The sequence below is a fragment of the Gymnodraco acuticeps genome, unplaced genomic scaffold, assembly GCF_902827175.1.
Source record: "Gymnodraco acuticeps unplaced genomic scaffold, fGymAcu1.1, whole genome shotgun sequence".
In the NCBI taxonomy this organism is placed as follows: Eukaryota; Metazoa; Chordata; class Actinopteri; order Perciformes; family Bathydraconidae; genus Gymnodraco; species Gymnodraco acuticeps.
Window position 1 is genome coordinate 125,001 of NW_022989759.1, and position 6,775 is coordinate 131,775.

Sequence of the window (6,775 nt, forward strand, 5' to 3'; positions counted from 1 at the left end):
ACGGGGCCCGGCCCCCAGCTTCCTTACAGCGGGATCAACGGCAGGTGGAAGCGCTTTGAACTGTGCTGCAGGTGGAGCATCTTTGAACCTTCACACAGTCTTACACACTGAAAGAGCACTACCATTCACACACGGCAGGATTAAGCATTTTAAAGGAGCAGTTCTTGAATTAAGAGAACCACACACACTTCTAGAGCGTGTGTGTGGGTCCTTTTTCACCCTCACACACTTAAGACTGGTGTTCTGTGAACTGGCTAGTCGTCCAGCCATTCATTCCAGATTTGAAACTGGATTTGTGTACTTTTTTTCAGCTCAGTGTGATATTTCACTTTTGGACTTTGCCCTGCTGAATGTCCATGTCTATGACAGACCATATGCTGTCAATTCACCACTCAGAATAATGAGTTCAATTGCCGCAAAGCCCAGCAAAGACTTCATTCATCTCATTTTATACACACACACTTAGAGCATCACATGATATTTTGAGAATTATTCCTCTCATACACTCACATATAATTTGTCATCACGTTAAAAGAGAAATGACTCTCCTTCCTGACTCAACAGTTGGTAGTTCGACTACCCAACCCAAACCACAGTCATGTTCCCCCAAACTTCATCTGCCAACATCTGGCTCGAAGCATTCCCATTTTAAAACATTCCTGACTTTTCAACTTTGGAAGTAGAAATGTTAGGATTTAATGGAGAGAGCAACATATTGTGTACAGAGTGTAAAGCAAATGTGTGATTTTCAAAATTCGGCTATATATTGACTCAACTTGAAAGTATGTGAGCTGATTGTTAACCTTGTTCACTATGCCAATATCTACAACTCGACTGGGCTAGAGAGTGACTTCATTGATACTGCCGTGTTAAAAAGGGGAAGACAGAGTTGAGGTCATTGCCTGATAGTTCCACGAGTCAAACTGTCTTCCTGAGCAGGGGATTCCGCATCTGGGAATCACTTACACCCCCCCCCCCCCGACACACACACACCCCACCCCAAACACACACACAAACACTTCTGAGACACTGCTGATGAGAGCACCAGACATTTGATCCATTGCTAATATATGGTAAAATATGAAATATTGTATACTGTATATGTTAAATGTAACAGAACCATCCTAACGACCTAACGTCTGTGCTTACACTTTAAGATTTTTTTAAGTGAAGTGATGACTATGAATCGTTTTTTTTCTCTTAATTAATCATCGCCATTGCAGGTAAATGCATCCTGTTAAATTCCAAATGAGAGGATTTACAACAGTGTTTATCATTAAATGAGTTGAAGCCTGTCCAATCACTGGTTCCTGTCATTTCCATGTGCTGTCAGCTGTCAGTCTGGAAGAATCCCACCCAGAAAAAAGAAGTACTGCAACCAGACCAGAGGAACACATCTGTGAGACCTGGCTCTGAACGCTCTCCTGTGATTGGCTCCTGAGCGTCCCAGGCAGACCCCAGCCTCCACTCATCCTCCCCCTGCCTCCCTCCTGTTGATACAAGCACCACAGCATCATATTTGGCTTAATTTTAAATTGTAAATAACCAGGAGCTAATAAAGCGGTGATGTTTAAGGTAAAAGGCAAACTTTATCGTCCAGTTTATCTTTACCCTCTGCATATCAAAAGTCATCAAATCAAATTGTGAATTCAAATCACTAATATTTTCATTTTAGTAGTCCTTCCTGGTAATATTTCAGCACCCATGAAAAATGTATAATATTTTAATGAACTCAAATAGACACTTTATGCAGAACTTCAAGTCACATGATCATTAATGCATCAATTATTAGATATTATGTTTAATACAATATACAATATAATCAATATCATTCTGAAATGATCTAGTTTATATGACCAGTACAGATATATTTTTGTAATTCAAAAGTATATTTTGATAATACTTGTACCTTTACTTACTCATACACAAGTCAAACACAGGCAAAACTTTACAAATCTGTATGAATTTGAATGGTGGGAGGCGTGTGGACCATTTCAATATGCACAGTCAGCTGTATATCCATGGGAATGTCCTCACAAGACATCCCTAAAGAAGCACAAAACAATATTAGATTGATTTGTCACTAGTATGAGGTTGACACACACACACACACACACACACACACACACACACACACACACACACACACACACACACACACACACACACACACACACACACACACACACACACAACACACACACACACACACACACACACACACACACACACACACACACACACACACACACACACACACACACACACACACACACACCCCCCTGTGGTTGTATCCATACTCCAAAAGAGAGGAGTTACCTGTGTTTGACTAGTGTCTTCAGGAATAATGCACGTCAGTTATGCGTTGTGATCTTTGCTTTCAAAAGATTGAAAAAAATAAACTAGGTCAAAATGTGAATGCAGGACTTCTTTTTGACACTTTTATTTAAAATATCTGATAGTTTGTCCCACCTCTGTATACAAACGTGACAGAAACACAGCGTCCCTGTGGGTAGGGTTGAACTCCATCATACTGTATCATAAAATAGTGGAGGTCTGTGATTGGCTGTTTAGTAACAGGACATTCAAAGCAAAGCTACAGTATGTACAGTCCAGGTCTATCCAAAACTAAGCAAAGAAATGAGGGCCTGAATGAGGAGTAGAGCAGAGAGACATAAAGGCCCAGGGAGAGGGGTTGTCTGTCTCCTCACAGATGAAAGACAGTCCGCGACAAGGAGGAGGAGAAGTCTTTTCTTTTGCGATGAAAACAAGAATCAGCAGGGCTGAAGGTAAAGAGGGCTTTCGTATGGCGGCGGGCTGTGTTCAAAAGACACACCTGTTGTTTGGCCTGTCTCAGTATATCCGTCCATCCCTGTCTGTCTGTCTTGTCGGTCTGTCTCACCACACACAGACGTAACAAGCAAAATCTTCAAACAAGCCACCACACCCACTAAAACACACACACACATGCTGTATCAAAGCCCATAGCATGTAAGGTGAGGTAAGGCTCCAGCTGAGGTATACTGGACAGCAACACTACAGAAAAAATACATTTAATATTCCACAACCTATTTTCTGAGTATGAAAGAGTATGAAGTTTCTGCTTAAAGGTTCCTTTTTTTGTTGTACCCTTTGCGGAGGATTGTGATATAGTGCAGCAGGAATGAGTCATAAAACCCGGAAATTAGTCAGCTTTTACCGCTTTCGGTCTCCAAGTCAACGTTTTTTAACGTGTTTTTGGGTTGATGCCTGAAATAAGATCTGTGGTTAATAAAAGCTTAAGAGATTTTCCAGTTTACTCCAACTACACCGACTAGTTTTATTAAGACTGTATTGTAATTAGTTCAGCTGACTTGTTGGAAGTAGCACGATTAATGACGTATATATCTAACATTACATAAATGAATATTTATGACATTTTGCAGGCTGTCTGAGAAGTATTATGGACAAGTGGGCTACGATGTAGAACTGTGAGTATTTTTCAAATAGCATAATCCTACGAAGGGTTCGACCATCCCGATATAAAACACAGAAGCAAAGGCTAAAATGCTAACAACGTTATGAGGCTGTACTGAGGCACAGCAGGGCTTTGAGTCTATGGTCAGCATGCTAAACATGTGTTGTAACACTCCATTCAAAGTATGGCTGAGACAACTAGGAATGTCAATAGTTTTGTATTGAGCAAATAGAAAAGTTTTAAAGGTGGTGCAAGGAAGACATGGCAAGTTATCATAGTCTTTCTGTGGGAAAGAAATAAGAAGTAAATAAAGCACAGCAAAATAGTATTGGATCATTTGAAATGTCGACCCTGATGTCTCAAAGCTGTCGAGGGAAGCTTTGATGTTATCAAAGACTTTACCAGCATCAAGATACGACAAGGTACAGCTGCTCTCACCTTTTTCCACAGTTTGGACGCATTGTTAAATCTGTGACCATCATGATCTGTTACTATCATTAAGATAGTTATGTGTAAATCTCTGCCTTAGCACTAACTACATTGTGTAGTTAAAGAAATAAGAAACATTGGAGGAAGGATGAAAGATTTAACGTGAGCCGGAAAGATCAAAGGTGTTTGATGGTCATACAGTGTCATGTTAGTTACAGGCACTCCCTGCTGCTTCACTAATTGAAACCCTGCAAACCACCCTGCAGCTCTTGGTGGCTGAGCAAACCTCCAGGATTAGACCTCAGCCAAGCCCATCACAACACACAGCCTCTCATTTCACAACAATGAATGCTCTTCCAAACAGACATTTCTGTTACCTGTGTCTTTGTCCTTCGTTGGTTTTGAATGAATATCATTTCACTCACTTGTCAGGAGGTCAGGAAGCAGAAAAGGCCGAAGGAAACAGCCGCAGCTGAAGAAGACACATGGTCATACAGCTTTAAAACATTCCCCAACTAAGCCCATTATTTCAAGGTGTTGCTCTTTTTGTTAGGTGGTTGCATATACAGCACATATTACTGTTAATGCATCTTGTGCAGATCAGATAGGGATCTGATGTGTCAATGCATCCCAGAAGCATTCGAGACGATTTCAATATTGAAATCAGTTTCAAGTCTGGAGTAGGATTACGTAAAACACATCCTTGCCAGATTTTAAAAAGTTGAAGATAGACTTACATTATGTACGTTAGGTTAAAATAAATAAAATTAGATGAGTGTTTTAAGTTAAGGTTAAAGTTAAGGTTCAGGCAACACAACTACTTGCTTAGATTTGGGAAAAGAGCATGGTTAAATGTCCCATGTCATGCTTTTCCGGTTATTACCCGTCCCCTTGTGTTATGAAGGTTTTTCTGCATGTAAACGGTCTGCAGAGTCACAAACCCTCAAAGTGCACCCTGTAGGGAGTAAAACTCTAACACAGAGAAGACCTGTCTGTGCTGCCCCAGAACGCCTCGTTGGACATTTCTCTTTTTCCATTTGTTCCCGGAACCAAAATGGACCAATCCGCGGAGCTCCTCACACACCAGGAGGGGTGGGGACCTTTAGCGTACATTTTCAACTAACAGGGAGTCCCCTTGACTTGCATAGAGCTCCCTGGTTGGTAATAGTCGAGTTGGGATCGTGGAGAAATGCTCTCCAGACCCATTCTCACAGCATTATAAACCTTTTTCTTACTCAATACCAAGCCACACTTATTGTTTTTACTTCGGCTGTGAGTGTTTGTGTGCTCAGGATGAGTTTCGCGCTGTCCCGCTGTATCGCCGACCCAGAAACCACACCAGTAAGCCAGATCATTGAACATCGAGCCTCGCAACATCCCGACCAATCAGAGCACACTGGGCTCACAGGGAGGGGGGCAGGTGCTCCAACAAGCCGTGTAGGACAGAGAGTGAATACACATACTACTATACAGAGATGCTGTTTGAGAAACCAATGTGAGTTTGGAACATTGAACAATGTAAATCTATTTTAGAATACCTCAACAATGGAATTATGATCAGTAGAAATGGTCATGACATGGGACCTTTAAGTACATATAAGTAAGTTCAGTATGTTAGAGATAGACAAATATCACAGTCCATGGTTGCTGTTATGTAATTATACTAGCTACCAGCAGACAGCCGGTTGTTTAGAAACAGTCGGGTGCATGTTCATTATGCCTAAGAAAACATATTGGATTTTGGCTATTGATACTTCAGTGTTACTGGGAAGAAGAGTGAAAGTATTCACTGATTTACAGATTGATTTCCGCTGATATATCGATGTTTGCATGTTGAAATGTTAACAATGCATGGTTTAGTGCATGTCAATGATCTGCAAAGGTAAACATATCTGTGTTCCCCCCAGAGGGAATTTCTGAAACGCCTCCATTGGACACTCCACCGCAACATAGTGACATTACTCCATAACACTTGCACTTCTTTTAGCTAGCGCTCCAACACATTGTACGTGATAGGCTAAGGGGCGAGACATGTCTATGCGATTGACCCATTACAACAGAGCCGGCCAGCTAACCAATCAGAGCAGACTGTGTGAGGATCTCGACACAAACTGATGAACCCAAATGCACGACCCAGAGACAAAGTCTTGAATGTAAAACATTTTTAATTTTAATTTCACAGATCAGGTAATCCCTCTTAACAGAGTAGGTACTGGAAATAACAAAAGGCACTCACAAGGAGGAAAAAACTAAACATAACAAAAAGAGAACTTAAGAAAAACTTAAGCCTACAAAATTAACAAAATAAACAAAACAAAACCTGACATGAGCTGAGGCTTGGCACGACCATTCGGAGAAACAAACAAGACAAACTGACACAGGACAGGGGAGAGACAGGACTATTTAAACATGAGGTGAGTGGGAACAGGTGGAAACAATCAGGAGCGGGGAAGATGCTGATGATGGCGGGAAAAACACACAAAGGGAGGAAGAAACAGGGCCTGAAATGAAAGTCAAGAGGTAAGTACAAAATAAAACTGGAAATGGAAAACGAGACATGACAATAAACACAGAGACTGACTAGAGATGAAGAACCTAAATAAACAGACAAGACCAGACGTGAAAAAACATGAAAATGACAGACATAATACATAAACATAACCAACACATTTGACGAGACACAACAGTACCCCCCCCTCTCTAGGGATGACTCCTGACGGTGGTGGAGGGGCCTTGGAGGTGGGAACCAGGGCGCTCTCCTGCCTTCATCCTAGCGGATGTCCGAAGGAGTGCCTGCCGAGGTCCGGCCCAGACCTTACGACAACGTCGGACCATGGCATGCAGTGTTTCCCACAGATCTGAAATATACTTGGGGGGGTGGTGGTAGCG